General features: G+C 40.3%; 1 pseudogene; it reads right to left on the bottom strand.

Annotated features, from left to right (window-relative positions):
* Positions 1-2,137: 2,137 nt before the first annotated feature.
* Positions 2,138-3,227, bottom strand: LOC118646682 (annotated as a pseudogene).
* Positions 3,228-10,680: the final 7,453 nt, after the last annotated feature.

The following is a 10,680-nucleotide window of genomic DNA, read 5'->3' on the forward strand; positions in this document are numbered from 1 at the left end:
GCAGCGGTGTGGGATAGATCACGCCAAAAAAAAGAAATCGCAAAGCTTAAGTGAGAAAGAAGAAAGATCTGTTTTCAAACTATTAAAATTTACGATCTCCTTATTTCTCAATTTCAAATCTTGCCAAATAATATTACATTATATCTCAATAATCTGTATTGTCAATTTCACTGGATCTGTACTACATTTTGAATTACATTTAAGACTTAACTTTAATACAAATATTATTCCTAATTCTCCAGACGAATGTTACACTGTGTCTTGACATCCGATATCACCAAACTTTATTGCATCACTACATCAATTTAAATTAACAAAAAAAACGAATATTATCTATTAAACTCTTACTCTTCGTCCCTTATCAATTATAATTTCCTTATTTCATTATCTCAATAATAAAAAACTTTGTGGCATATACTTTATAAAAAAAAAATTGTTGACTATACCCATAATTAAAATCCTGGTGACTTAAATTTTAAATATAATCCCGATAACAAATTATAATAAATTCTTGTGGCTATTACATACAATACATACATCAATAACGAATCTAGTGAATAACGAATCTATTAATATATATATCAAAATGCCTCTAACAAGATCTGGCTCCGACAAACAGTTATCACACGAAGTGGTAGAAAAATACACTCCATTATTAGAAGAAAAAGAAAAAATATTAGGAGAACGCTCAGGAGCAGTAGCCGCTAAAGAGGCGAAGTTAGAACAAAATCGCGCTACCAATTATGGACCAAATAACGTAGCATTTAGCATCACTAAATACTCTCCCCGAGCAAATCGATAAATTAAATTACCTTATTAGGGAAATGCAGCAGACGCACGCATCATCAATATCCCCTAACTTTTTCCGACGGAACGATGGCGAATCGCCCATTCGCTTTGAAGACGCGATCGACACAATTTTTAAATTCGATGGACGTAACATGTCCGTGTTCCATTTTAGCAAAATTTGTGAACGTGCCCTAGATCTTATTCCTGAATATTACGATTATTATTTGATGCAATTAATTTTTAATAAATTACAGAGTCACGCATATTCGGTAATAGAAAGCTTAGAACCACGAAGCGTACGCGAATTAACGCGAAGATTAAAAGAGATATTCGGTCTTAATAAATTAATCGATCAATATCGCGGAAAACTTGCAAACATTTATATGAAACATAATAAAGATATTTTCGATTACATTGCGCGAGTTCAAGAATTACGTACCGCAATTATAGACGGAGAATCAGACTTGCACGGCGATATAACTGAAGAAAAGAAAGAAAGCATCGAACACACAATCATGAATAATTTTATTAATGGATTACCTCCAGATCTTTTAGTACGCGTTAAACTAGAGCACTGTTATTCGCTTGAAGATTGTATTGTAACAACTATTCAGTTATCTAAAATTCTTAAGGTAGAGAAGGTTCGCAAGCAAGCTAATCCATTGTATCCTTCGCGTGCTGATTTTCCTAATCGCGCTCCACAGCAACCTTATTTTATACCGAATCTGTAAAATCAAAATTTAGTTTCATAACACCGCACAACCTTTTATTCGACCGCTTGTACCTTTTTTTACGAGGGGAATGCATCTTACGCATACCTCTGCCTCGGGGAAAAGGCGAGGATTATGTGGGACTCACCATCCAGCGAAGGCCAGGTGGCATACCTCTCGGTAGTTGCCTACCTCCGGAGCAAACTGACGGGCCACGGGATCGAACTAGTACGCACCGCAGCCCGCGCAAGCCTCGAATTTCCCCCCCGGCGTCCCAAATCTCGCAGAAGTGGGAGAGACCCCGGGGGGACCCATCCCCGAGGGGAGGCCGGAACAAACCCCATGAAGGAGCCCGGCCCGGTCGCCTCCCGCAACTACAGCTGTGAGAGAATGGGAGAGCGCAACCACTCGCCCTCCCGCTCCCGACCCGGGGCCTCCATTCGATGAGCCGGCTTATGTTCTCCCATAGGCAGAGCTGCCAGATTTTGCCGGGTTGCCCGGCACGGTAGGCCGACGCATGCGCTTACGAGTTGAAATACAGTAACGTATCACAAATCTGTAGACTCTTGTGACTACACACTCAGGTGTGCGTGGATAAGTAGAGAGTAGAATGTTCACATAATGATAAAAAATACACATTTTTCTGTAATTAAGAAAAATATTTTATTTGGCAAAAATACTACTGAGATATCCTCTGTACTGAGAGTACTGGGCCCGCCAAAATTAAGCGCCCATAATACACATAACTGTATTTGCCATCCATTACACATGCGCGGCTTGACCCATGGCGGGGGGTCTGGCAGCACTGCCCATAGGTCGACCCGGCGATCCCAGGGGGCGGGCGAAGGCGGCAACTAGGGATTTCTCCCGTACGCCAACCTCCTCAGTCCGTCTCTTCCTCTGCGGATGGGATCGGCAGTCGGGCTCGACTCCCGATCCCTCTGCGAGATAACGTCCTCGCAGAAAAAGGCCATCGCATCCCACGCCTCCTCACCGCCGACCATAGAAGTCACCACGGCCGGCAGCGAGAGGTCGTCTCCTATGGTGGTGGTCAGGACACGGCGCTGGTCCGCCCAAGCGGGGCACACCTCGAGGGTTTGTTGCGCCGTGTTCCGAGCCGCTCTGCAGTGATGGCACCGTCGACCTTTCTCCCTATCCGGTGCAGATACTCACCAAAACAGCCATGTCCAGTGAGCACCTGCACCAATCTAAACGTGAGAGGCCCGTGGGCCCGAACCACCCAGTCCGTGAGAACCGGGCGAATCGCCCCGACGATCCTCAGTCCCCCCTCGCGGGCGAGCCAGTTGCTCGCCCCAGAGGCCCAAGGAGCGCCGCCGAGACTGGAGCATCAGCAAAACAGATTCATTCGATGCCTTACCATGATCTTGTGTTCTTTAAACAATTAAAAATATATTTAACGGAAACAAATTGTCAAATCACTATTTGGGAGAATCTAATTCAAAGCCCCGAACCTCACGAACGCGAAGCATTAATATTAGAAAACCACGCGTCTTCGTCACAAGGATATAACTAAAACGTATAATCGATTAAAACCTCCTTATTTCTGAAGCTCAATGAAAAATGATATTTCTGAATTTATTAGAAAATGTAAACAGTGTCAAATTAAAAAATTAACGCGAGTAAAAACGAAACAACCTATGATAATTACTGATACTCCTGGAACAGCTTTCGATAAAGTTTCACTAACATAATGGGACCTTTACCCATTACTGTAAAGGGAAATCAGTACATACTAACCATGCAGGATCTCTTAACTAAATATTCCGTAGCCGTACCGTTAAACGATGCTACATCGGTTTCAATCGCAGACGCGTTTGCAAAGAACTTTACATGTATATACGGCGCTTCGAAAGCTATCCTCAGCAAGGGTGCGAATTTTTTATCGTCCCTTATGCGCTCATTAACAAAGAAATTTATATACAGCATTCTAAAATCACCGCGTGTTATACTCAATTTAACGGCTCATTAGAAAGGTCACATCACGTACTAGTAGAATATTTAAAAACACAGATCGATAAGGAAGACAACTGGGACAATTATATTAATATGGCAATGTTTTTTTACAACACTAGTGTACACGAAAGAACTAAATTTTCGCCTTACGAACTTATTTTTGGAAAGTTAGCTCGATTGCCTTTAAATCACCCTCTTTAAAAGAAAACGTCGAAAACATTACTGATCTTGCAAACCGGTTGTATGAAACTCGCAAACAAGCCAGGCAAAACTTAATTTCGACAAAAGAAAGAAGTAAACGATATTATGACAGACAATAGATTACATGAACGAAATAACCTACGTGATCACACGCGGTTCATTTCATTAAACGGACATAAAACATTATACGCTTGATTCCTTACCCTGAAAAAGAAATCAAGACGTTTACGAACTTAGCGCTTTACCGAAAACGCCAAGTTTGATATCTATTTCAGATTGTTTGTACTAACCTAGCTATAAGAAGTGTGTTTTACTAACAATATATCAATAAGCAATTCGTTCAATATTCTTGCCAATTTTATACTTCTATGGTATTATAATAACCAACATGAAAAAGAAAAGAAAACCCTATATGGCAGTCTTACGCCACTCCAGTCAGCGCGCCTATTGCGCGCTCATCACCTACGCTGCTGCGTCCATCGCTCACCGCCCACACCGCGCGCCGCCGCGCCGCGTCTATCAACACGCGCTCGCTAGCCGAGTAGTGCGCGGCGCAGCCGACAGAGCGGCCGGGGCACTCAGGAGTAAGATGCAGCGGTCCAGCTATATAAAGACTACCCACAGCGCGGATAATCTAATCTAATACTAGATTCAGTTTTTTTGATTACGACCTTCACCACGGAGTGCGCCCGTCGAGTTGATAACTTTGGGCCTTCTTACGGAACGTACTCATTGGCTAGGGGCCTCCCTACGGGAGCTCGACAACTGGGCCTCTTACCAAAGTGCGCTCGAAGGGCCACAACGGCAACATCCTGCCACGACGAAGGAAGACATCTCGGCCACCACGGCCAGCAAAGCGGTCACGGACTCGGACCAACACGAGGACACCACGACTCGACTTGGGGAAAACCTACTGGACAGAAAGCTCATCGTTTGGACCTTCCGCCTATTCAACGGAACAGGACTCCACACTTCCTACAGAGCACGGTAAAAACGCCGACCAGGCCTAATACCGACGCCAGCGTCCAAACAAAGTCTCCAGGTGGTTCCGACATTTCCTGACTCAGCACTCCTTCCAATAAGCGTCAGCAACTCCACGTGCACTACGAAGGAAGTCTTGAGGCAACTACACCAGGAACTAAGCAAAACCGCAGAAGCTCTACGAAGAGTTCGCTGCCTCACCGTAATGCCAACGAGGAAGCCTAACATCCACTTGACAAACCGCCCTTTTCAGGGCGACCAAAAGAACTCCAAGCGGTGGAATATCTCAAAGTGGGAAGTGTCACACATACACACACAAACCCCACACAAATTAGTGACCTCGACCTGATCTATATTTTACCGCAATGGAGCCAGCGGCTACGGCTGACCAAACAATGGAACAGCAAAGTAAAGTTTCAACGAAACAAGTAGCCAACCTCAACGCCGATTAACACAAACGCTCAAAAGAAGTAAAAAAAAAGCCGCTTATTCGTCACAAATCGTAGCACAAAAGTACGATACTTAATTGACACCGGCTCTGATGTCAGTGTTTACCATAGTCCAATAATACGAGGACAACGATTGTTCAGCACACAAGAGCTCTACACGGCAAATGAATCCCGCATGACATACGGACATGTTGCGATCCAACCGAACCTGGGGTTACGCCGCGTAGTTACAGACGTCACAACTCCTACACCCTATATTAGAATTATTCTATATCTGTCTATATTCTTGCAACTACATGTGAGAGTTAAAAACTCAACGTTATTTTGTTATACGCATACGCATATATCTTACAATCTAAGAAAAATAACTCAACGGTAAAAAGCGAACTTGCATTTTTAACCTCTCGGCAACAGAATATAATTAATTAATAATATATCTCAGATATAAGAATTTATATATTCACTAAACGCAATCATTACTACGCAATTTTAAAATTTTTCTTAAAAAAAAAACACCAAAAACACAAAACAAATTCTTATATTAATAATTCCATAATTACATTTACATTACATTACTATAATTGCATTATTATTACTTATAAACGTTACAAGTCTCAATGTTATATTCAGCATTTTTTGTCAAATTATACGCATATACATATAGTCCAATCTTGCATGCTTTATAATTAAAAACCTTATAGGTACGAAACCTTATATATACGAAGAAGAAAAAAACAAACAAATTTATTATAATTCATGATTTTTACCCAAAAATAGGAACTTTTTAACGTTAGGCACTATATGGACATCAGATTTCATGTTTGGAGATGTATGTAGTGTTTCTTGATACATTTGTAGTCAAAACATTCAAAACTCATGGTTTTTACCTAAAAACAAAAACTTTTTAACGTTAAGCACTGTATAGACATCAGGTTTCATATTTGGAACCGTATGTAGTTGTTTTCAGTGCTCTTCGATACAAACGTAGTCGAAACGTTCAAAACTCATGGTTTTTACCTAAAAACAGGGACTTTTTAACGTTAGGCACTGTATAGACATCAGGTTTCATATTTGGAATCGTATTTAGTGCTTTTCGATACATTTGTAGTCGAATCGTTCAAAACTCATCGTTTTTACCTAAAAACAGGAACTTTTTAACGTTAGGCACTGTTTGGACATGAGGTTGTGACCGGAGAGAACGTGCACGAATATCTAATATCGCGAAATGCGTGAGATTTTACCTTTACGATGATGCAGCCTTTCGGTCGCTTAATGGTCGCCAGCTCCTTTCACCTACCAAGAAGCAAGGTATTCCGCTAATGGCTTCCTTCTGTTCTTCCGTCGGATCGCCTATGGACGCTCGTACGATGAGATAAGTATTTTTATTGAGTCTGATTATTTCAGGCACTCACTCTTGCGAGTCACTAATAGTTTTTATTAATCTCTGTTTTAATTTTCAGGATCTTCAGTTGCCGTCCGATCACCAGGACATCACCAGGATCGCCCGTCCCTCCAGGATTCGCCTCAGGTAAGTATTTTCGCTTATTCCGCCTTACCCCTCAACCCGGATTTTATCAGGATTTATTTTATTTTAGGTTACCCGGAATTCTCGTCGTGGGATCACGTGCAGGTACGTAGCAGGTGTAGAAAACACAGAAGCAATCTCTATATTTCGTTTTCAAAACACAACTTAAAATTTATTCAACTTCACTAAACTTAATAACAAAAACCTGTACCCGACGCATCATCACATTCGTGTACGATATGTGCGTTGTGCACCCGCCTACCACGAAATAAATCACTTATCTCAACACTAAATACAACACCTACTCGCATTCGGCGTTGTCCTAGTACACTTATTTTACGCGGTCGCCTATTCCGCGGAACTCTAGCGCTATCTCTTTTGTGTACGAATTAAGTCGCGGAGATCTTAGCCTCACGGTGGCTGAGAGTTTACAAGTTAATCTACAGTCTCGCTGACTGCTTTTATAGGCAGTCGAGCCGCCGCCCGCTGCCTCGCCGTCTCCGCCAATCAGCGGTCGCGTCACGTCTCTTCGTGATGTTCGCCCAATGGGCGTGCGCGGCTGCCCCCGGCGTTGTCTCGGCTCGTCTCGCTCGCTGCGCCCAATCGGCGTGCAGGGATTTTGCGTCTGAATGCGCCTTCCCTCCACTAGCCGATCGGCCAATCCCGTCATTCGGAATTCAGCTCGCTCGCTGTTCGTATCGTGTGGTGCACTATCTGGTGCCACCACTCTGCACTTTTCGTTAATGCTCTTATTTTTTAGGTTATGTTTACAGACTTCGTTTCTTACGTTACAATTCGCGAAGTAACCGGCACCCACATGCAAAACGCATATGACATTAAGAATGTAGAAAATAAACTGAAAATAATAATTATTAAAGTTAACAGAAAATATTCTTGCAGTTCGCTCTGCAAGTTACACATGATTTTTCATGCAAAATAAAATAATAAATTTATCGCGAATTAAACTTGCGACGTTCTCGCGAAATTAAGCCTAATCGCTAACTTAAAATAATAAAGTTGTTAATAATAAAAAAAAAATATTAATGTAACTTTATTTCTCGCTGTCACTGAACAAAAAATAACTCTGAGATGCGAAATCAACGCAAATGTTAACGCTTTCACTTATTAAAGTATCAACGCGCAATAATAAAAATATAAAATAATATTGCAAAATACGTAACCTAAGATTTCGACGCTTTTGGACATGCGCTCGTCTTACGTAAATTTTAACGCAAAATATTTAAATCGGTCAGTAGTCTGACGCAAACAACAATAAGAATTAAAATAATACTTGAAAACGTAATTAGGTAAATAAACACAAATAATTAGGTAAATAAGAAAATAATAAGATAAATCAACGACTTTACGCGGGATCGCGTTTTTGAACTAAATAAACATGCAAACGCTCTTTTACTTCTTTATACGCGTGTCGTCGATCCTCTTCAGCTTAACGGACGTTGGTCTGGTGGTGGACTGCGCCTTCCTCGGGGTCGTCGTAGTCGACAGACTTCCGTCCTCTCGCTCGGCTTCGCTCGTCGTCGGCGTGCGCTGCGTCTCGCTAAGGAGTTGTCGTACCGTCGGTTGCAAGGTTTCATATTTGGACTCGTATGTAGTGCGTTTTGCTACATTTGTAATCGAAACGTTCAAAATTTATGGATTTCACATAAAAACAAGAACTTTTTAACGTTAGGCACTGTATGGACATCAGATTTCATGTTCGGAGACGTATGTAGTGCTTTTTGATACAATTGTAGTCGAAACGTTCAAAACTCATCGTTTTTACCTAAAAACAGGAACTTTTTTAATGTTAGGCACTATATGGACATCAGATTTCATATTTGGAATCGTATGTAGTGCTTTTCGATACATTTGTAGTCGAACATTCAAAACTCATCGTTTTTATCTAAAAACAAGCATTTTTTAACGTTAAGCACTGTATGGACATCAGATTTCATATTTGGAATCGTATGTAATGATTTTTGATACATTTGCAATGTAATCGTTTAAAACTCACGGTTTTTACCTAAATAGAGAAATTTTTTAACGTTAAGCACTGTTTGGACATCAGGTTTCATATTTGGAATCGTATGTAGTGCTTTTCGATACATTTGTAGTCGAATCGATCAAAACTCATCGTTTTTACGTAAAAACAAAAACTTTTTTAATGTTAGGCACTGTATGGGCATCAGGTTTCATATTTGGAATCGTATGTAGTCCTTTCCGATACATTTGCAGGCGAATCGTTCAAAACTCACCGTTTTTACCTGAAAATAGGAACTTTTTAACGTTAGGCACTGTATGGACATCAGGTTTCATATTTGGAATCGTATGTAGTGTTTTTCGATACATTTGTAGTCGAACCGTTCAAAACTCAACGTTTTTACTGAAAAACAAAAACTTTTTAACGTTAGGCACTGTTTGGACATCAGATGTCATGTTTGGACTCGTATGTAGTGCTTTCTGATACATTTGTAGTCGATTCGTTCAAACTCATTGTTTTTACCTAAAAACAAGAACTTTTTTAATGTTAGCCACTGCATGGACATCAGGTTTCATATTTGGAATCGTATGTAGTGTTTTTCGATACATTTGTAGTCGAATCGTTCAAAACTCACTGTTTTTACCTAAAAAAAGAATTTTTTAAAGTTAGGCACTGTATGGACATCAGATTTCATATTTGGAATCGTATGTAGTGCTTTTCGATACATTTGCAGTCGAATCGTTCAAAACTCACCGTTTCTACCTAAATATAGGATTTTTTCAACGTTAGGCACTGTTTGGACATCAGGTTTCATATTTGGACTTGTATGTAGTTGTTTTTAGGGCTTTTCGATACATTTGTAGTCGAAACGTTCAAAACTCATTGTTTTTACCTAAAAACAAGAACTTTTTAACGTTAGGCACTATATGGACATCAGATTTCATATTTGGAATCGTATGTAGTGCTCTTCGATACATTTGTAGTCGAATCGTTCAAAACTCATCGTTTTTACATAAAAACAAAAATTTTTGAACGTTAGGCACTGTATGGACATCAGATTTTATATTTGGAATCTTATGTAGTTCTTTCCGATACATTTGCAGGCGAATCGTTCAAAACTCACCGTTTTTACCTGAAAATAGGAACTTTTTAACGTTAGGCACTGTATGGACATCAGGTTTCATATTTGGAATCGTATGTAGTGTTTTTCGATACATTTGTAGTCGAATCGTTCAAAACTCATCGTTTTTTCCTAAAAACAGAAATTTTTGAACATTAGGCACTGTATGGACATCAGGTTTCATATTTGGAATCGTATGTAGTGTTTTCGATACATTTGTAGTCGAACTGTTCAAAACTCATCGTTTTTACTGAAAAACAAAAACTTTTTAACGTTAGGCACTGTTTGGACATCAGATGTCATGTTTGGACTCGTATGTAGTGCTTTCTGATACATTTGTAGTCGATTCGTTCAAACTCATTGTTTTTACCTAAAAACAAGAACTTTTTTAATGTTAGCCACTGCATGGACATCAGGTTTTATATTTGGAATCGTATGTAGTGTTTTTCGATACATTTGTAGTCGAATCGTTCAAAACTCACCGTTTCTACCTAAATATAGGAATTTTTTAACGTTAGGCACTGTTTGGACATCAGGTATCATATTTGGACTTGTATATAGTTGTTTTTCGAGTTTTTCGATACATTTGTAGTCGAATCGTCCAAAACTCATTGTTTTTACCTAAAAAAAGAACTTTTTAAAGTTAGGCACTGTATGGACATCAGATTTCATATTTGGAATCGTATGTAGTGCTTTCCAATACATTTGCAGGCGAATCGTTCAAATCTCACCGTTTTTACCTGAAAATAGGAACTTTTTAACGTTAGGCACTGTTTGGACATCAGGTTTCATATTTGGACTCGTATGTAGTGCTTTTCGATACATTTGTTACGTCCCGGGCGCGCGGGAGGGGCGGCGTTGCCGATATTCTCCCGTAGCCGGAGAAGAGGGGGAAAAAGGTTAGAGGAACAGAGTCGAGCGGTCCACCGTTCCTCTGGAATTTAAGTAGT

The sequence above is a fragment of the Monomorium pharaonis genome, chromosome 7 (assembly GCF_013373865.1).
Source record: "Monomorium pharaonis isolate MP-MQ-018 chromosome 7, ASM1337386v2, whole genome shotgun sequence".
In the NCBI taxonomy this organism is placed as follows: domain Eukaryota; kingdom Metazoa; phylum Arthropoda; class Insecta; order Hymenoptera; family Formicidae; genus Monomorium; species Monomorium pharaonis.